Genomic DNA, 21,399 nt, shown 5'->3' with positions numbered 1-21,399 from the left:
ATGCTTCTTGAATTTGAAGGCAACTTTTGAACGTCCAGACATGTATGTAGTTTGTTTGTTTGGTTGGTTGGTTTTTTGGCTCTACTGGGGTTTGAACTCAGGGCCTCACACTTACTATGAAGGCGCTCTACCATGTGAACCACTACATCAGTTCTTTTTTTGTGTTGGGTGTTTTGAGATAGGATCTCACTTTTTTCCCAGGCTAGCTTCTATGCTAGCAGGATTCCCTCCTCCTCCCCTCACAATACTGGGGTTTGAACTTAGGGCCTCACACTTGCTAGGCAGGTGCTCTACCACTTGAGCCACTCCGCCAGTGCTTTTTTTTTTTGTGGTGAGTTTTTTCGAGATAGGGTCTTACACACTGTTTGCCTGGGCTGGCTTTGAACCATGATCCTCCTGATCTCTGCCTTCTGAGTAGCAAGGATTACAGGCATGAGCCACTTGCACCTGGTTCTGGGTTACACCTCTTAAAGGTTCTACCCCCTCACAATACTGCCATACTGGGAACCAACCCTCCAGCACATGAGCCTTGGGACAAACCATACTGAAACCATAACAGATATGAATTGAGGAAAATTTGCACTTCATCTCATTTTTCTTTTTACTGTGAGCTGTTCAGAAAGTCATACCACCACTGGCAGCTCTTTGAACAAGAGGCAAGACAATTAAGGTGCTGATAAAGTGCACCATAACACTGTGTTGTCGTGTGCTCATGTGGTTCTACACTTAGATGCAAGAATTTGTCAACTTCATCTGTGATTGTGCCTGAGCAGTTATGTACAGTAATATATATCATCTTATTATAAATTAACTCCCTCTTACTTAATCCTTTTGTCACAGTAGTATGTTGACTTTCTTTCAAGATTATGTGGGTAGGTAAGTTCTGTTATTTACAATTTTCATGTCTAGATTTAACAATGGATATTGTAAAATATCTGCTATATGTGTATATATCATATATGTATGTATATATATTTTATGGGTGATTTTCTTTGTTTTAAGGCCCAACAGTAGAAGAAGATAGAGCTGGATGGAGGAAACTGATAAAGGATTAGAAGTAGTTGGAGGACAGCAGAAAGCCCAGACTCAGAAGTCATCCATAAGAACATCTGGAGGGCTCCTGTCTTGCCCTCTGAGTCAGTGAGCTATCTTTGTTCAAGGTGGCACATGGTCTCCTTCCGACGTGGAACTTGCTTCTCCCTGAGTCTTGTGGGCCATTCCAGAGCACAATACTGTCTCATCAGTGTGTGTAACTGTGGCATAGGGTAAGGTAAGGGACCTTGAAAAAATGCAAGTCAGCCACTAGAGAGAGCTCTAGATTCAAACTGAGTTGCATTTTGATGTGTGAAAATCTTAGTCACAGATTACAGTAGACACTAATTGCAAAGATACTTATTCAGAATACATAAACATACTTTCATACTTATTTTTAATCCTTTAGAAACATAGTTTTGAGATCTGTGTGCTCTGCCATGCATTTCCTAGATAGGTGGTTTCATAGAATATGGCTGATTGCCCTCCATAGAACTCCTAAGGAGGGGCAAATCTCCTCCTCGTGCTTCTCCAGGACTTGAGGACGCTGACCACAAACCGACTTTCATAACAGAGGGTGAACCAACAGGGAACCTTCTACAAGAACTACTTATCCAGCAAGGGCGTGTGGAAGTGTCCTGTGTTCTCAGGTGTCATGTGCTCTTTGCCTGTTCACAAAGTCTGAAGAGCTGGCTGTCTTCCTGGCTGCCTGGGTCATGTGTATGGTGAGGGGCTCCTGCCTCAGATGTCAATTCTCTGGTTATAGCTTTAGGGCTGCCCCCAGAACCTTCAGCTTTGCACTTGGCTGCCTGGACCATTTTACCATTTTTCTTTTCTTTTTGGTGGGACTGAGGTTTGAACACAAGGCTTTGCACTTGCAAAGCAGGTGCTCTCTCTTCCAGTTGAGCTATACGTCCAGCCCATTTTGCTTTGGTTATTTTGGAGATAGAGTCTCAAGAACTGTTTGCCCAGTCTGGCCTCAAACCTCAATCCTCCTGATCTCAGTCTCCCAAATAGCTAGGATTACAGGCGTAAGCCACAGGTGCGCAACCGCCTGGACCATTTTGATGTTATCCAATAATCGTAGCGGAGAGGAAACGATGTCCTTTACGGGCTCACTAGTAGCACTGCCATCTTTTCTCCTCTTTCCTCCCTCCTCTAACCACAGTGTTGTCACCAGTCTGCAACCTCTTTAATTCTGGTGTTCTGCTGAGGTTATTTAAAAAATCTGTTTGCCAGTTATAACCCAGTCTGATTATAGCTGTGTTCCGTGTGGTTGCAATCAGCATACATGCACACTCGTGTTCTGATTTTTTACATTTATGTTTATATTGAAAAATCACATCATATCACTCCTACGTAGTCTCCAGTAAAAGTTATCGTATTGGCTTTATAATTATACTCCCTCAAAGGAAAATATTATGCTTTACTTCTCAAGTCTGCAAAAATAGTGCTGAATCAAAGATTCTGTGAATAAAATTTTTCCTTTTCTTTTGGATTATTTCCATTGGCTAGATTGCCAGAGTTGGGATTTCTGGGACAGAAGAAATGAACACTTTATGGCTTGCCTAGAACTGAATATATTACCATGTGCAGGGCGCTGGTGGCTCACGTCTGTAATCTTAGCCACTCAGGAGGCAGAGATCAGGAGGATCATGGTTCAAAGCCAGCCTGAGCAAATAGCTTGAAAGACTCTATCTTAAAAATATCCAACACAAAACAAAGCTGATGGAGTGCCTGCCTAGCAAGCATGAGGCCCTGATTTCAAACTCCAGTACTGCATCCCCACCCAAAGTATATATATTTCCATATTGTGTTACATGGTAATATATGATTATATAGCTATGTTATTGTTGTACAGTTATGTTTTAATTTTTTTTCCCTCAGAGATCAGACCTTTTAGCTCCCAGGTCCAGTGCACCCATGGCTGAGCAACTCAGGACTCAGAAAGGAGGTAGCAGCTGTATGTATTGTCCCAGTCCACCATAATAGGGAGAAGGTGTTATGAGGTTGACAGACTGGGGAGAACTTTCCCACAGCTTAGGATTTTGATATCATGTTTAGTGTGATTATGATTCTAGTAGCTGCCGTTTATTGAGTTCTTTTGTTAGGCATTTTATTATTTCTCATCTTACTCACCACCACCCTGCCCGGTAGGTGTTATGATCATCATTTCACAAGGATAAAGGCTGGGCACAGAGAGGTGAGGTCACTTCGTTTGGTTGGAAGTTGCAAGACACCTAGCTGTGAGGGCTGAAAAAAAGGTTTCTCCTTCTCCAGCTTAAGGATAAGACTGGAGGGGGGTTGTGCGGGTTGGTCCGTGGCTCAAGGGGGCATCAAGAAGCCCAGGTTTCTCCACTTTCCATGTTTCTGCCTTGGCACCCTCAATTTATGGGTGACATTTCCTTCCATGGTGCAGCAACACCAAGCATCACATCCTCCCATGCCTGAATTCAAAGCAGGAAAAAGGGAAAGACAGAGGTCTTCTTGTGTGTTTGTATACATTTATTTAATTAGAAAGGAAATGTTTCCCAAAAGCTTCTCAGCCGCCCCTCCATTGGCCAAGCTGGGTTCACTCTCTCTGAGAATATTGCCCTACCTCCCAGTATCTGAATAAAAGAGTTACACTCTTAGCAAGAACAAAGTGGGAATGACATAGGGTGGGCAACACTGTCTGCTACATGTCTCATGTTCCATGGGAGAGACTCTTTGCACAAGGCAATGCCAACTTTCAAAAGCTTTGTCTTTTAACATTTGTCTCTTAACCATGTGTGTAGATGTGCACACAGAGGAGCAGGTGTGTTTCAGGTGCTCATAGTCCTGTTACTGGGGTAGCATGGTCATCAATTCCAAAATTAAGAAACCAGAGAGAATGCTGCAGTAATCGTTGCCTGCTACTGTGTGGCTGTGTTAGTGAGGCCTCATTAGCAATTAGGAAGAACTCAGGTTGAAGAATTAGATCTGGATTCTAACTCCAATCTGCTCCTTTCCATCTGCGCTGCCTGTCTTCATTCATTTTGTGTAGCTATAGCAGAATACCCTAGACTGGGTAATTTATAAAGAACAAGACGTTATTTGGTTCACAGTTGTGGAAGCTGGGAAGTTCACGAGCATGATGCTGGTGAGAAAACAAGAGAGCCCCAAACTTGCTTTTTGTAATGACCCATCTCATGATCACTAACCCCCCCACTCCCATCGTAACAGCATTAATCCACTTTTGAGGGCTCTGCCCTCTTATCCTAATCACCTCTTCAAGGTCCCACCTCTCAACACTGTTGCACTGGGGACTAAGTTTCCAACACGTGAACTTTGGCGGACACCTTCAAACCATAGCACCTGGAGTAAGTTATTTAATCTTTCTGAACTTCAATTTTCTACTGTGTAAGACAAAAACATTACCCTAAGTTAACTCTAACTCTCTAACATTCTACAGGTATAATGTAATTTTATTGAGTAGCTCTGAGCAACACTGCACAATCTACCGTATTCCTTTAAAACTGTTCAAAATGCATCTTCATGTTCTATGAATGGGAGAGGTCAATATTATTCTTGTATATAAAATTAGGATATAATATAAGAGAACTAGACATAGAATACAATCTAAGAAAATTACAGGGTTTTTTTTGCCATACTGGGACTTGAACTCAGAACCTTGCACTTGCTAGGCAGGCACTCTACCACTCGAGCCATGACCCCAGAACTTTTTTCTTTTCTTTTTTTTTTTTTTTTTTTGTGGACTGGGGTTTGAACTCAGGGCCTACACCTTGAGGCACTTCACCAGCCCTTTTTTGTAATGGACTTTTTCAAGATAGGGCCTCATGGACTGTTTTCCCAGGCTGCCTTTCAACTGCGATCCTCCTGATCTCTGCCTCCTGAGTAGCTAGGATTGCAGGAATGAGCCGCTGGCACCTAGCACTAGTTATTTTTTAAGTAGGGTCTCACATTAGTGCCTTGACTGGCCTGAACCACAATCCTCCCTATTTATGCTTCTCATGTAGCTGGGATAACAGGTGCCCACCACCAGGCCCAACTTTCATTGTTTGAGATAAGGTCTCACTAACTGGCCTCAAATTATGATCCTCACAATCTCTGCCTTCTGAGTAGCTAGGATTGCAGGAGTGAGCTACTGTGCTGGCTTACAAATTTTTACAGTCTTAGTTTTCATTACAAATTGTATTTTGAGTTATTATCATGCTAAGTGGCTTGTGAGAGTTTTACATTTACAGCACAGCTCATCTTCAGAACTTCACTGCTATTTCTGTCTCTGGTTTATTGGCAATGATGTTTCTTTATAACTGAGCAAAGCAGAGGAGGGAATTTTGTGCCTGTCTCTTTTGTGTTCTCTCTCCCCTCTGTACAAAAATATGATCTTGTCAGTGGATCTTTCTCTCAAAAATAAGTAAACAAATAAATAAAGGAAAAGGAAATGCAGCAACCCACTTCTAGTGTGAGAAATTTGGGAGGATGTAAGCTTTGCACTGCAGCAGCTTCTCCAGTGTTTGCAGGAAGTTTCCTGCGCACTGAGCTCTAGGCCTACCTCAGAACAGGAGCTGGTAGCAGTGGGCGCTGGGCATTTTTCTTCCAAGGTTGCTTCAATATGCAAAGCAAAGCTTCACAGCTGCTGCTGTTCGGTCAGCTGCATTTCCTGAGCTGGATTGTGTATTTTTAGTTGGCAGGAAAAAGAAAACAAACCTCTAAAAGCCAGCTTGATTAGGGAGGAGTTTGGAAGGTCACTTAGTAAATTAAAAATCAGATCTGTACCTGAGACCTTGCCAGAATTCCCAGACAAGTTACTGTTATCCTGTGTGGTCATGAGTAAAGTGTTTAATTCAATTCTCTTCTTTTGTTTGGGAAAAATGTCAAAAATAATTATGAGCATATTTTTTCTGTGTAAGAATCAAGTGATATGAAAGTCTACAGAACAAAATCCTTATTCACCCTCTACAATGCTCCTCCCCTCTTCACACTTTAATCAGGATCAATAGTTTGATATACATTTTAAAAGTTATCTTTCTATAATATAGTTACATATTTTGTAGCACACACATTTGTCTTACTATTTTGTGTTTGCATCTTTTTCAGTATAACTGATGTTTGGATCTACCTTATTTCATTTCATTTAACAATATGTTCATGGAATCTTCTCACATTTGTATGTATAGGTTCACTTTATTATTATTATTTTGCAATACTGAGGTTTGAACTCAGGATCTACACCTTAAGCCACTCCACAGCCCTTTTTTGTTATGGTGTTTTTCAAGATAGAGTCTCTTGAACTATTTGCCCAGGCTGGCTTCAAACCTCAATCCTCCTGATCTCTGCCTCCTGAGTAGCTAGGATTACAGGCCTGAGCCACTGGCACCTGGCAATTACTATTATTAAAAAGAACTTATTCAATACTGAGAAGACCACAAGAAAACATAAGAAGTAGATGTCTGGATGACCGGTAGCTCACGTCTGTAATCCCAGCCACTGAGGAGGCAGAGATCAGGAGGATCATGGTTTGAAGTCAGCCTGAGCAAATAGTTCTCAAGACTCTATCTCAAAAATACCCAACACAAAACAAAGCTGATGGAGTGGCTCAAGTGGTAGAGTGCTGCCTAGCAAGTGTGAGGCCCTGAGTTCAAACCTCAGTGCCACAAAAAAAAAAGAAAAAAAAAAAAGCTAAAATACTTACAGGTGAAATGATTTGCCTATAAATAATCAGGTAATGAAAAAGTAGCTTGGGACAGAAATATAGCAATAGTGGCAACGAGTTGATCACTGCAGAAGCTGGGTAAATGGAGGTGTATCCTATCAGTCCCTTCTTTTTGTATACATTTGAAATGTTCCATAGTGAAATACAAAAACATATTCACCAAATCTCTGATTTCACCATGACCCACAGGCTGCTGGGGCTTCTCCTTGACCTGCCACTTTCCACATTTCTTCTGTAGGAACCCCCAGTCTGCCATCTCTGGAAAACTTCAGCACCTCAGCTGAGGTAGAGAGATGCCTGCTGTACTCTCACTACACTTTGTACATATGCTCCGACATGCAGGACACACACACACAAGGAATTCTCAAGATTTTAAAAAATAAAGCTACCAGCCATTAAGCCCCTCATCTGCATCACAGGTTGATCTACCCTTCCCAGCAGCTCTGTGAGATAAGATTTTTGTGGTGGTAGTGCTGGGGATTGAACTCACAGTCTCACAATGCTAGGCAAATTACCACTGAGTTACCCACCCAAAGCCCTAGGGCTAAAATTTTTGTTCCAATTTATAGATGTGGAAAACTGAAGGTAAAAGAGATTTAAGTAACTTGTAACAGCCTAGTTTATTCATTTTTATTCTCAAATTTGACATCAGTTTGTCAACACTGACTTTCATATAAATACATGTGAAAAGCAATCATCACTGAGAAGCAGCCAGGGGCTGGTGTATCACACTGTAATCCTAGCTACTTGGGAGACTGAGATCAGAAGGATTGTAGTTCCAGGCCAGCTAGGGCAAAAAAGTTTGCAAGATCCCATGTCAATGGAAAAAGCTGGCCATGGTGGCTCACGCCTGTCAATCCCAACTACAGTGGAAAGTATAAAATAGGAGGATCACAGCACACTGGCCTGGGCAAGAAGTGAGACTTTATCTCCAAAATAACCAGAGTGAAAAGGGCTAGAGGCGGGGCTCAAGCAGTAGAGTGCCTGCCTAGCAAGTGTGAAGCCCTGAGTTCAAACTCCAGTACCACTAAAGAATAAACAAACAAGAACCCCCCCCCAAGAACCTGAGACGCAAGTTCAGATCTCACTAAGAAGGAAAGGATGCCTAGCCATTCTTAGATGAAGACTCCCAGGAAAAGCTGACTGCCAGAGAGTCTGTGGGTCCCAGTATGGTTTTTGCTCTTTTGGGAATCTTACAAGGACCACTTCTGGGGGTTCATGGGCACAGTCACTGCAACATCTTCAGAAGCACAGAGCTCACTATAGAGAAGCCAGCAGGCAGCCTTGAGTGTAGGCCTAGTAGTGCTTGTCCAGCAGGGGCACGGTCACCAGGAAGGGTACTCTGAAGGTCTGCTTCAAAGTTTCTCCAGTGGAGACACTTCTTGGGGTGAGGGAGTATTCTCAGGGGACTTTGGCTATAGGGCATGGAGAAAGGATGCCATTGCCATTCTTAGATGAAGTGCTGGGGTTTGAACTCAGGGCGTACACCCTGAGCCTCTCCACCACCCCTTTTTTGTGATGAGGTTTTTGAGATAGGGTATTGTGAACTATTTTCCCAAGCTGGCTTCAAACAGCTATTCTCCTGATCTCTGCCTCCTTTGTAGCTAGGATTACAGCTGTGAGCCACTGTCCATCCTAGTTGATTCTTTTGAATGTTTATGGTAACAATCAAACTGTGTTTAATTAGTCAGTTATGTTTTATACCTTTCAACATTAGGCCTCTCATTTTGTTTTCTTCTTTTCTTTTCTTCGGTACAGGGCTTTGAACTTGGGGTCTACACCTTCAGCCACTCCACTAGCCCTTTTTTGTGTGATGGGTATTTTCAAGATAGGGTCTCGAAAACTATTTCCCCGTGCTGGCTTTGAACCGCAATCGTCCCCTCCCGAGTAGCTAGGATTACAGGCATGAGCCACTGGTGCCAGGCTTCATTTTCTTCACTTATTTCTTTGTCTATAAGCTCTAGTTAAACGTCAACTCATAAGAGTGACAAAAGCATCCTTTCCTAATTCTTATCAGTTTGGGTTACTATTGCTGTGAAAAAAATCACCCCACCATTTAGAGCTCGAAACAACTATTTTGCTCATGGTTTTGAGGGTGAGGGTTTCAAGAAGAGCTTGATCAGGCAGTTCTCACAAAGGTCTTGGAAGCAACTGCAGTTAGATGTCAGCTGGGAATGCAGTCATCTGAAGGCTCACTCAAGCTGGATGTCCAAGAAGACCCTCACATGGCTTGCAGTTGATGCTGCCTATCAGCTGGGAGCGAGAGCACCGAGTGTAGCAACTGAAGTTCCTCCATATGGGCTCTGCATGTGAACTGGCTTCTTCACACTCAGAATAGTCAGGCATTTTAGACACACGTTCCGAGCTCTAAAGGCAAATGATCACATTTCCTGCCCTAGCCTGTGAAGTCATTCAGTGCCACTTTTGCTGCATTTTATTGGTAACAAGCAAATTATTAATCGTGCTCAGACTCAAGGGAGAGTACCTAGGCTCCACCTCTCAAAAAGTAAGCGGAGGCCAAAGAATTTGTGGCCAAATAGATATATTTTAATTTATACTGTCTTTAGTGGTAATGCTTCTAATGTGTTACTATGAAGTGTAATTATTTCTGTAGGTTTTTGATCCTTCAGATTAGGTTGTAGGGTAACAGAAACAGCAGTTTTCATTTTTTTGACAAATTAATAATTCATGGAAAATAGTTGGAGTAAATCCATATTGCCAGTTTTTTGAAATTTGCCTGCACATGAAATTTACTACACAAGAGCCTATAGGTTACAAATTCTGACTTCCCTCTAGGGAAGATGTTTCACCTGTTTTTGAACTGTACTCATCTTACTTGCATGATTGGGAATTCTGCTTTCTAACATGGCTCATTGATTAACCTTTGAGTGGACTGAGATAAATCCTATTAACTGCTGAGTTCTTCTCCTTGTCTCTAAAGTACCAAAGTGATTCCTTTGTGGATGTGCATGTCGCATTTTAAATGTTGGCCACTTCTTGGGAACATTGAAATGATTTCACAGTCAGATGAGAAAATGTATCTTGAAGTTTAAAAGAACTTAAGCTTATATAAATACCATAGTTGATAACTTTTTAAAACATCACAAGTTAGCTTCTTTTTTGAAGAGGCAGCTCAGACCCATTTATATGTGCCAGACTCATTTACATATGAAAGACTTTGTGATGACAAAAATATGCAATGACCTTTTAACCTTTCCAAATAGAAATTTCTTATTAGGCAGAATGGAACTTAGGTTGATGAATAAAACTACTAGACAGCAATGGGAGGAAACATTTAACATGCTAGGTTTAGGCCCACACCACATGGTGGCAGGCTTTCTCTGTGTAGTTACTTACTCTTCAGGACTTAAAAAAAAAAAAAAATCAAGAAATTTGGATTTAACTATATTAAGACATATAGTTCAGGATATTAACTTTTAGAGGGATTACATGAATTATTAGTTGTCAAGATTATCTTGATTTTAAAAAATGTTACTTTCTCTTGTATGCTACTTGAATGGCAATGGCTTGACCTTCACTAGAAAATTCTACTCTACTTCTAGATCTCAGTTTCTTCATTTCTAAAATGCTGAATTTGGATTATTTACAATTCTAAAATACTCTCTTTTACAATTGAAAAAAGCCTAAATATTCTTCCTCAGTAAAAGGAATACCCGTCATATTGTAGTTAGCCTCTTAAGGAATGTGGTTTCTAGAAGTTAGTCTGCCTAGGATTGAATCTGAGTTCTGCCAATTATTAACTGTGAGATATTAGGTACAGTATGCAGTCTACCAAAATTTCAGTTTCCACATCTGTTAAATATCATAAATTATAGTACATATCTTCTGGAGTTAGTATTGATTAAATGAAAAAAAAATGTATGTGTGGCAGAGTCTGACTCACTGTTTGCCAAATTATTTCTTTCTTCCTGGGCAAACAGCTAAACCACATTTCTCATCTTCCCTTGCAGTTAGCTGTGGCCCTGTGACTGAGTTCTGGCCAGTGGAACATGAGAGAAAGGACACATGTTACTTCTGGGCTTAGCACAAAGAAATCTCCCACTATGATCCTCCTCGATAATTGCCTTCTGCAAATACCATGGAAACCAGCTGATAAAGGTGGTGGAACCACAAAATGGAAGGAACTTTGTTCTTGACTCATGGCTTGGAGGAGAGCTTTATGCTGAGGAACTGTTAATATTATTACTCTTAGTGTCACAAACCAAAAGCCTAAAAATCTGAACTTAAAACACAAGCAATAGTATGATCTGGTCTGCAGCATATATGATTTAGCTTTTTTATTTTTTTTTTTAGTATAGACAAAGTATAGAAAAAATAGTGTGTAGAAATAGTAACAATCTGAACTATTCATAAATATAAATTGTAGAAAGCTAGCATTTAGTATTTATAGTTGTTATTTTTTTAACTAATGGAAGCTAAAAGAAAAGAAATCAAATAAAAAATTCAAGTTGGCATCATCTTGAAAATGATATTTTAAATCACTTCCTCCTTGTAGTTTACTTCAGTCTATGTTATTTTCACTCAATGTCTTCTCTCAGTATTTCCTACCATGCTTATCTTTCCATTTTCTTCTGGGCTCCATCTTTTGCTCTGTTAGCATTGAGCTAGAGCAGAAAATGTTAACATTGTGTACCTAACAGCATAAGGAACTTAGAATGTTTTGAGTCTTGTCTGTCATCTTCAATTTGATTTCTCTGTAGCATTTTTGTTCTATCCTGTGTTTTTCCTCTAAAAATTGATCTTTTTTTGGTAGTTGTTGTTGTACTGGGGTTTGACACTTGCCAAGTAGGTGCTGTACTACTTGAGCCATGCCTCCAGCCCTTTTTGCTCTGGTTATTTTGGAGATAGGGTGTCACTTTTTGCCCAGGTCAGCCTGGACCATGATCCTCCTATTTTACACTTCCCACCATCACTGGGATGACAAGAAAACACCACCACACCCAGCTTTTTTCCATTGAAATAGGGGTCTCAAAATTCACCCCCGTCCCCTGGAATGGCCTGGTACCACAGTCCTCCTGATCTGAGCCTTGGACATAGCTTGGGATGACAGGTGTGTGTCACTGTGATTGGCTATTCTTTCTAAACTACATCCTTCAGCAAGGATTTTTCAGTGGGAAATTCTCTTAGGTTTGGCTTGAAAATGTTTTTTTTTTATTTTCACATTTGAATGCTATTTAACTAGATAGAAAACTCTACATTAGCAAATATTTCCCCTCATCATTTTGAAGATAATATTCCATTATCCTCTGGTATCCAGGGTTTGCAGTAAAAATCCAGAATTCAGCTACATGTTCTTTCTTTGTGCACAATGTGCTTTTGAGACCATCCTTGACATTTGAAGGCCAAGAGCATAATTGCAAATGGTGTCCATATACTATTCCTAAAAATTTATGTTAAAAATCAAGCTAAAATGCTGGTGGCTCATGCCTATAATCCTAGCTACTCAGGAGGAAGAAATCAGGAGGATCATGGTTCGAAGCCAGCCAAGGGCAAATAGTTCACAAAAAAAGGGTTGGTGGAGTGGCTCAAGGTGTAGGCCCTGAGTTCAAACCCCAGTACCACACATACACACACACACACACACACACACACACACACACACACACACACACACAAATCAAGCTAAAAAGTTGGTAAATAAAATGTCCTATCCTTCTATCTTGACAAATATAGTTTTTTAATTACTTGCATGGCTGAGCTTTGACTTTAGAATTCTTAAAATTCTGGAGGTTCCATATTGGAACTTGGCCCCTTACAGAGTGACTGTTACCTGGCCCCTCCCCCTCAGATCATCCTCCTTCTTTTTCCATACTGGCCTCATCTTGGACTGCAGGGGGCTTCACACACATGCTTATAGACTCTCCACTTCCAAGCTCTGTCCACATTCCCAACAAATAGCCAACTGCTTGAGCACTTCATGATTCTGCCAGTATTTCATCTAGTATCAGGGGTAGCGGGACCTAGGGAAGAGACCATGCAGGTTCTGGGAATGGGCTGCAAGTAACTGGGCAGGGAATCCCAGGGTCTTAGGCATCTGGAACAACCCTGTTCCAGGAGGAAAGGGGCACACTTTGGATGGGCATCCTTCCTTGACTCTGCAATAACCTCTTTCATGGTTTCCTCCTATCCACTCTGTTCTCCACTGTATCCACAGAGAATTTTTTTCAAATGTCAAGCACAGCATTTCATTCTCTTACTTAAAAACCCTCTAATGACATCCCATTGCTTTTGAAATAAGCCCCTTTAAAAAGACTACCAAGCTATGAGTGGTAATTAAACATGCTGGGCTCTTGGGAAGGGCTTTCATCCAAGCTCTTTCTCTTTCTGGAACACATACTCCTTTCTGCTATGTACATGGCTGACTTCTGTCTCTCCTGTCATTCTTGGCTTAATTGTCACATCCTCTCCAAATACACCTCCCCTGTTATTTGCTATCATTGCATCTTGTTCATTTACTTCAAAGTGCAAATCACAAATTTATTTTTCTTGTTGATTGTTTTCTCCTCCAGACTGTAATTAACAAAAGAGAGACTGTCACAGATAAGATGTCCTGGGAAGTTGACTAGAAGATGCAGATCAGCACACAGGAAGTTTATTAGGACGTGTTCCAGTTGACACCTGTCAAACAAAAGGATGCAGAATTGGACATGAGTCAGCGGATGCTCACTGCCCAGAAAAGGTCTGACCAAAGGAGGCAGCTCTCCTCAGCCGAAGCAAGTCCAAATGGCTGTGACCTGGGCAGGTCAGTGTAGCATCCAGGCTGGTCCATAGCTTGTTCCAGCAGACCCAATTTCCTCAGTTGCATGCTGGGAGCAGCTTCTTTAGGATGCAAGAAGGTTAGTCTGATGAGCTACAGCCCCTGCTGCTGCAGCTGATCTTGAGGCTGCAATGGGATCCTCATCCTCCCTCTCTCCTCACTGCTGATAGCCCCTCTGAAGGTCTAGGTGACTTAGCTGGTGGAGTGCATCAGACTCTTGACACTATGCACTCTACTACTTGTTTACCTTCTCAGGACTTGCCATTAAGATTGTGCAAAACAGTACTAAAAGATGTCCAAGTCCATTATCTGAGGGTCACATATATGTTTCCATGTGTACCAGCTGCTCTTCTGCGTCTTCATGATAACAGTTATGCCAGCTGTGATCCTGTTCTTGCCTGCAAGGTCCTTGGCATGAGGGGCCCAAAGTATTTAGATGGTGATGTAGCTTCAAGTTCAGCAAAGACTCTTACTATCTCTCCTGTAGGAATGTTCCCTCATTGGGAACAAGACGTCTGTGGCCTACAGTTGTGAGGATGAAGACACAAATTCCCCAAGTGGTCACTGGGATTGATGGTAAGTGGGGAGACTGCTGCTTCCATACCTTGGATCCTACTCCTGGTACTCACTCTCCTCTTGGGAACACAGCACTATGTAACTGGGAATGATTTAGGGTATTACTGCATCCTGCAGGAAGTGCTTTATGCGCACAGGGTGTCATCTCCAAGTTATCACTTCAGCCAAGCTTTCAGCAGGTTGTTTCATTGCTAAGGAGGCCAGTAGCTTCTGGGTGGTGTGCCATGTAGCAGATCCAATGGATTCCATGGTCCTGTGCCCACTGCTACATCTTTTTTTACTGTTAAGTGGATCCCTTGTTCTTATGCAATGACATGTGGAATGGTGTATTGATGGAACAAATACAGAATAAAATCTTGGGTAGTCATATTGGCTGAGACCCTGTAGGCAGGAAAGGCATACCCATAAACAATATACCTACCTATTGCTGTTAAAATCAATAGTTGCCCCTTCCAGCATGTTCTCTATAGTCAAACTTGCCACCAAATGGCTGGTTGGTATTTTAAGGTATAGTACAGTGTTGGGTCTTAAGCAATGATTTCTGTTGGTGGCAGGAAATTATTTCTGTTGGTGACAGGTTGATTATTTGGCCATGGCCATGGCAGTAGTTACATTAATATTGGTGCAAGGGAAATCATATTGTCGGCCTCATGTCTATTTGCTAAAGTGTCTTCTCTATTCATGAATCCACTGTGCCAGTGTGGGTGTGGCTGATGAAAAAGCTGGCTGACATGAAGTAGCCATGTCATTCTTCTTAGTTATCTTCAGTGGTAGGTGCTCTTAGGTCCTATAGCAGAAAGAATGGAAGCAAGTTTGGACAAGAAAAGTGGGCTGTATCTGGTCACCACTAGACCCCAGCCAATCTTGGTGGCTGCTTCAGAGTTGTTCCTTGTTGAGGCAAGGAAGTCAGGTCTTAACATCCCACATTGACCTGATTTGTAGCCAGCTGTCCCTGAAGGGACATGACCTCAGGTATGGTGTTTTCCTTCACCAAGACAATCACTGAAAAGGGTTGCCAGCATACAGGCTTCCCAGAAACCGGGGAATAAATTCTTCAGTCTTAAAGGAGAGACAGCGGAATACAGCATAGTACCCAAAAGGGAGACAAATGCTATTTTATTTACCAGCATACATCCAGAGCTTAATACAGTGCCTTGAACAAGGTAGTCATTCAAAAGACGTTTCTGAATAAATTAATCACTGAAATGTCCTGCTGTCTCAGTTTGGAGTATAAAGGTCACATTTCATCCTGCCTTCTAACATTGTACTATGAAATTTTCAGAGTACAAAGAACAACTCATATATTTAACAACTGTCAACACATGGAGGTCTCTCCTTACACATATGGACTTGTTAGAGTATTCATTTTTTGCTGAACCATTTGCAGACCTCATTATACTCTGTCAATTATATACTCTGGTATGCATCCTCCCAAAATAAGGAATTCTCAATATTAATATTATCACACATAAAGGAACAGCAAGCCCCAAATGCCATCTAATATCCAGTCTTTGTTAAGTTTCTGGTTCTCCGCAAAATATCATTTGTGGCCTTGTGTGTGTGTGTGTGTGTGTGTGTGTGTGTATATACACCTGGCTTGTTGGCCTAGAATGGATCTTTTTGCCCAGGTTGACCTTGAACTGCGATCCTTCTAGTCTCTACCTCCTGAATAGCTGGAATAATAGGGTTTTAAAAAAATATTTTTAAAATTTATGATAGGGTCTTACTATATAGTCCAGGCTGTCCTTGAACTCATGGTCCTCCTGCCTCACCCTTCTTTTTTTTTTTTTTGCAGTACTGGGGCTTGAACTCATGGCCTTCATCTTGAGCCACTCCATCAGCCCTATTTTTATGAAGGGTTTTTCGAGATAGGGTCTCAAGGAACTATTTGCCCCAGCTGGCTTCAAAACGTGAACTTCCTGATCTCTGCCTCCTGAGTAGCTAGGATTATAGATGTGAGCCACCAGCACCTGACTGCCTTACGCTTCTGAGTGCTGGGATTGCAGGTTGTACTACCATACCTGACCATGTATTATACTTGACTGTCACATTTCTTTAGTCTCTTTTAACCTATAACATTCCCCCCACTTTTTTCCATAAACTGAACTTTTTGAAGAAACCAAGGCTAGCCTCCTAGCGTTCTTCCCCCTGTCCTCCATTCTGTATTTATCTGATTGTTTCTTAATAGTGTTATTTAATTTGTCCCACATATCTTCACCTTTAATATCCCAAACTGGTGAGTCACATCCCATTACAGAATAGTCTTACTGCCTCGGTTGACAACCTGGGGACACTTCAAGATGCTTACTGACATTCAGAGACTAACCCTGGCTTCAACATCAACTGTAGTCAGAACCCCTGATTCTTATGACTAGAGACCTATCTTCTACCAGAAGCTGGAGACTTCCTGGTGAGCTATGGTTGTTGCTGCAGCTAAATGCCCAGGGAATAAGTACCACTGAGGATGAATGTAAAATATGTCACTGTCAGTTGATATGGACAGTACTGGGATTCTGTATTTAGGAAGCTCTCACCTGACAAAGGACAAGGAAACACTTGTAAACAGAGGGTGTTGAGTCTCTTTTATGCGTAAGGGTGTTCTTAAATGGTAGTGATATAGATAGTCATAAAAGGCTCTGTGTTTAGAAATGTTCTGTGACCAGTCTAGGGAACAGTGAGTTTATCTGTGTGTGCCATCACTTCTGCACAGGACCTGCCTCGGTGCAGGTGAAGTTATGAGTCAACAGAGTAGTCTACTTTAGCCAGGGTTGATACTTGTTTATCATTAGTGCTTGGATGATGAGCAAAGGAAATTCATGTACTTCCTGGGGTGAGGGAAGAAACTCAAATGACATTTTCCCCCAACACTCTTATTACCTCTACTTTTAATCAATGCCCCTTGTTTTATGCAATGTTTATTTTTCCCAGCTCTAACATCAGGAGTTACCACCACAGTAGTGTGATATGATTGAAGCTGCAACACTTATTATTGTAACTGATCATACTTATTGTGGTTATGCTAATTGAAAATCAGAATGGACTGACTCTACATAGTTTCTATATTTTATTACATTTGTAAAACTTCTAAAACAGCTATGTTAGTTCTCACAATTGTTTTGAGACTGTTGGAACATCTTCCTAGCTGTGTACTACATTAACAGGTAAGCAAACCTTATAGTGATTTAAATCTTCTCTATTTGGCAAAGAACAAGATGTGACTGATAGTCCTCTGGTTTGTTCCTCTCAAATCTTTTATTCTTTATTTTTTGGCAGTACTGGGGTTTGAACTCAGGGTCTCATCTTTGTGAGGCAGGTGCTCTACCACTTGAGCCAGTCCACCAGCCTATTTCTCCCAATCTTGATCAACCCTAAGAGGAGAGAAGGAGTAAAGAAGAAAGGGTAGAAATGGTCTGGGTTCTCCCAGTTGTTTTCATTCCCTAAGAATAAATAGTATTCAAAGCAACTGAAATCCATTTTAATTTAGCCTTCCCAATATCAAGAAGATTCCAGTAAACTGTGAAAAACAAGTTACTCCTAAGGCAATTGAGAGAATTTCTTGGCAAAGACAGTTCAGCTAAAGGAATTGGGATCAGATTGGCTGACCCATACCTGCCCACACTGACACAGTGGACAAGGAAAGTGAACAAAGGAGGATGTTCAAATTTCCACTAACCAGATTAACTTCTGAAATGAAACTTTAAGCTCCAAGGAGTAGAACTATTCTATGTTCCACTCCATCTTAAACTCTACATTATTTCATTAGATTCCTTTTTTTCATTGTTTTTGTTTAAAAATTTTTTATTAGGCTATATTTGTTGTACAGTGGAGATTCTTGATACTTTTTTTTTTTAAACCAGGGTAATCATGTACTAGCGTTAAGAGTGGTTCCAGCCTGGGGATGTAGTTCAATGGCAGAATGTGTGCTTAGCAAGCCTAAAGACGGGTTCCATTCTCAGCACCTCAAAACCAAACAGAAGTGTGGTTCCCCGCTCAAGGTACTCCATGTATGGTATCTGACAAATAATAAGCAGTGAGTACTCAGGACTGTATAAAAAATACATCACTGTCAGTTGACATAGACAGTACAGGGATTCCATATTTAAGAAGCTCTTTCACCTAACAAAGGACAAAGAAACACTCATAAAGAGACTCAAATCCCAAGCTCCCTTTTCCTTTTTATTCTTCGTATGTATTTCACGTAAGTTCTTTCAGTTTGTAGCCGAAAGAAGCTTATTTCAGTTTTTTGAACAATATATAGGCTTCTGAGTTCACTGAACTACTACTTTGGTCAAGCCACTTCATGCAGTGGATAGTGAGGTTCTAGCCACGTGCTAAATTCAGAGACTCCCATTTTAAAGAGTTTATAACCCAGGAGAAAAGACGACAATGGAGAATTCACCTCTTACAGGAAATGTACTTTTCTGGGCAACGTGAGATTGCTGTAGCAGAATATGTAGTGTGCTGGAGATGAGGAAAGAAGTTGTGACTGACGATGTCTTAACAAACTTCAATTGCCAAAGCTGTTGAATCAGGAAGGAGGATGCAGAGAAAGAAGACAAGAGTAGGTGGTATTTGACCTGGATTTTGAAAGATGAGTAGGAGACTGATGTTACTTTGGGAGTATTTCTTCCAGTACTTCTGGGAGGGCCAGACAAAAGTTTAACTGGTAAAAATAGATTTTCCTCAGGAACCTTTCCAATAGGAGGAAAGAGATATCAGAATATAGAATAATGCTCAACTCCCATAGTGCAATAGTTTCTGAATAAAATTTTTTTTTTTTAGCTCTGTACTGTCTTTCTTTTTTTTTCCTTCAAGGGAAAAAAAGAACAAACAAATGGCTAGGTACATATGGCTCATGTCTGTAATCCTAGCTACTCAGGAAGCTGAGATCAGGAGGACAGGGGTTCGAAGCCAACCCAGGGCAAACAGTCCAATGACCCTATCTCAAAAAAAACCTGTCATAAAAGGGGTGCTGGAGGCTCAAGTGGTAGAGCACCTGTCTAGCTAAGTGTGGGGCTCTGAGTTCAAACCCCAGTGCCGCCTCCCTCAAAAAAATAATGAACAGAAAGAGAAGGGCAATTTAGGGGAAAAGTAACCAATCCATCAAAGTTAAGTGGTGAAGAGAATTAGGAATTTTCTGTACCTAGGACCTAGAGTAGTGTGGAAAAGTGACAGATTTAGAAAGTGTCTTCTCCAGGCTGTTAATGATACTTAAAAAAAAGCAAATTGTAGGGCTGGTGGAGTGGCTCTAGTGGTAGAGTACCTGCCTAGCAAGCACTGAGGCCCTGAGTTCAACTACCAGAAGAACAGCCAGAAAAAAAAAAGGCAACCTTTTTTTATATTTATTCATGGGAGTTTAGTTGGGAAAGGTGAGTTTGAACAAGGCTGCGTGGAATGCTTATGTCAAGAAGTCTGGACTTTATCCTCTGGAGCCAACTGAGAGCCCAGAGAGCTTTACAGCATCTGGTAGCTGACTGTGGTTGCTATAAGTGATAGACCAGCGCAGCACCAAGCAGCCCCTCTTAGGCCTCGTTTACCCACTTAAAAGGGATAGGTCAAGATGTTCTTCTAGGTCCAACCCTGGCAGCTTGCTTCCCAATCCTTCTGCCTACCCTTCATTACTTGGTCCAGGTGCCACGTTCCTAGCCACTGGCCTTGCTCGCTCAGGTGCTTTCCATTGGGTCAGGTGAGCGGGGAGAAGAAACACGTGTCGGGATGGAGCAAACCAGTCCCTTCGCGCTTGGCCCCAGGCGATACCACCTGGGCAGTGCCTCGTGGCCGGAACCGCCCTGACTTGGTAGGGGAACTGGGCTTCCCGGCCGCTTTTCCGTCCGAGTTCCCCTTAGGTGGGCCGCCGGTCCTCCCACCGCCGATCGGGACCGGGAGGGGTGCAGGGGCCCGCGGCCAGCGCATCCCAAGTTCTCCCGGGAGACGGAAGCGTGAGTCAGAGTCCTCCGCGGGCCAATCGGCTTGTAGGGAGGTTCAGCCGCGCGCGCCAGGGTCCAAAGAGCAGGGGCTGGGCGGCTGAGTAGCCGGCGGCGGCGCGGCGCGCGGCGCCGGGTCACGTGAGGCGGTCCGCGCCACGTGACACGTGGGCTTGGCGCTCCGCCCCTTCGCCGCCGGCGTTCGCTCGCCCTTTGCGGCCCACGGTGCTGGCGAGATCCCGAGGCACTCCCGGAGCGTGGGCCCGGCGGCACTGGCCTCGCAGGTAGCGTCGGGCTTGGGGTCCTCTTGCTGCCTCTCTTCCCCGCGTCCGGGCGGTCGGTCCCGTTAGTCCTGCACGCTCCCCTGTCTCTCCGTTCCCCGGCTTGCAGGGCGCTGCGTCGGGCGGGCGCGCTGGCACCTCAGCCCGCGGCGACTCCTGCGAGGGGCCGTTCCCTGGCCCGCCCTCCATGTTTTGCTCGCGCCTGCGGTCTGTCACTGCACAGGGCGCCGTCTTGTTAGAGGGGACCTCCCCTCCGACCTCGGCCCTTCCCCGCGTAGTAACATCTCTGCTGCCTCCTTAGTGGCGTCCCAAGCCCTGTTTGCCACTGTTTCCCTTCCCCTCCACCCCCCCTCCCGCGGACTCCGTAAAGGGGCCATTCTCTTACTGAGACCTTGACCCCGGGCTGCAGTGAGCTGAGTAAATGACGTTTCTCTTGTCCTGTCTTTATTTAAGATGACCATCGAGGCACGCTCTAGTCTCTCCGAAGTGGCTTTTTGTTTATAATTACTTGCGGGTGAAACACTTTATAGCTATCTGCTGCAGAACTTTGCCGCTGGGAATTGCAGTTTTATAAAACAGTTTTGTCTTCACGCTTACAAAAAAAGTCAGATTCATGGTATTATTTGCTTTGCTGTATTCGCTTATTAGATAAGAATCTGTGGAGGACGAAAACTACCTTTCTAAAACTGGTTTGCATTGTGGGCTAATAACATCAAAATGAACCTCAAAGGACATAGTGCTGGAAGATGGTTGAACCCTGACGGGAGTTTATAGTGTGCTTTCAGCTTTGGATGTACGGTGCCTTTGAAGTGAGCACTGAGTGAATTTCACCCTCTTAAATTGCTTTCAGGGTTGAGTATGTATAACTGTGTATTTTTTTTTCATTTTATTATTCATATGTGCATACAATGCTTGGTCATTTCTCCCCCCGTCCCCACCCCCTCAACACCCGGCAGAAACTATTTTGCCCTTATCTCTAATTTTGTATAACTGTGTATTTAGATTTACTAATGTAGCACTTCACCTGTGGGATGCTTTTAATCCATTGTGTGAATACCAGTCCATTAGTACTTCTAGACAGGTCCTTTTTTCTTCTACCTTCTGTTGTTT

The 21,399-nt window shown here is 42.5% G+C and overlaps 1 protein-coding gene across 13 annotated transcripts in view; it reads left to right on the top strand.

Annotated features, from left to right (window-relative positions):
• Positions 1 to 1,044: 1,044 nt before the first annotated feature.
• The window catches only part of Rcbtb1 (RCC1 and BTB domain containing protein 1), a 101,481-nt gene continuing 81,126 nt past the window's right edge, over positions 1,045 to 21,399 (top strand). For 9 of the 13 annotated variants that reach the window (XR_012436231.1, XR_012436233.1, XR_012436232.1 and 6 more), the window contains exon 1: positions 20,158 to 20,292. The gene's annotated coding sequence lies outside the window, so the exon portion shown is untranslated. Of the gene's footprint in view, positions 1,271 to 10,692; positions 10,850 to 13,260; positions 13,494 to 13,995; positions 14,085 to 20,157; positions 20,293 to 21,399 lie in introns of those variants that run through there. The other 4 variants (XM_074043419.1, XM_074043420.1, XM_020170882.2 and 1 more) reach the window with 4 other exon arrangements.

Source organism: Castor canadensis, chromosome 10 (genome assembly GCF_047511655.1).
Source record: "Castor canadensis chromosome 10, mCasCan1.hap1v2, whole genome shotgun sequence".
In the NCBI taxonomy this organism is placed as follows: domain Eukaryota; kingdom Metazoa; phylum Chordata; class Mammalia; order Rodentia; family Castoridae; genus Castor; species Castor canadensis.
This window is presented reverse-complemented; position numbering and strand designations above follow the sequence as displayed.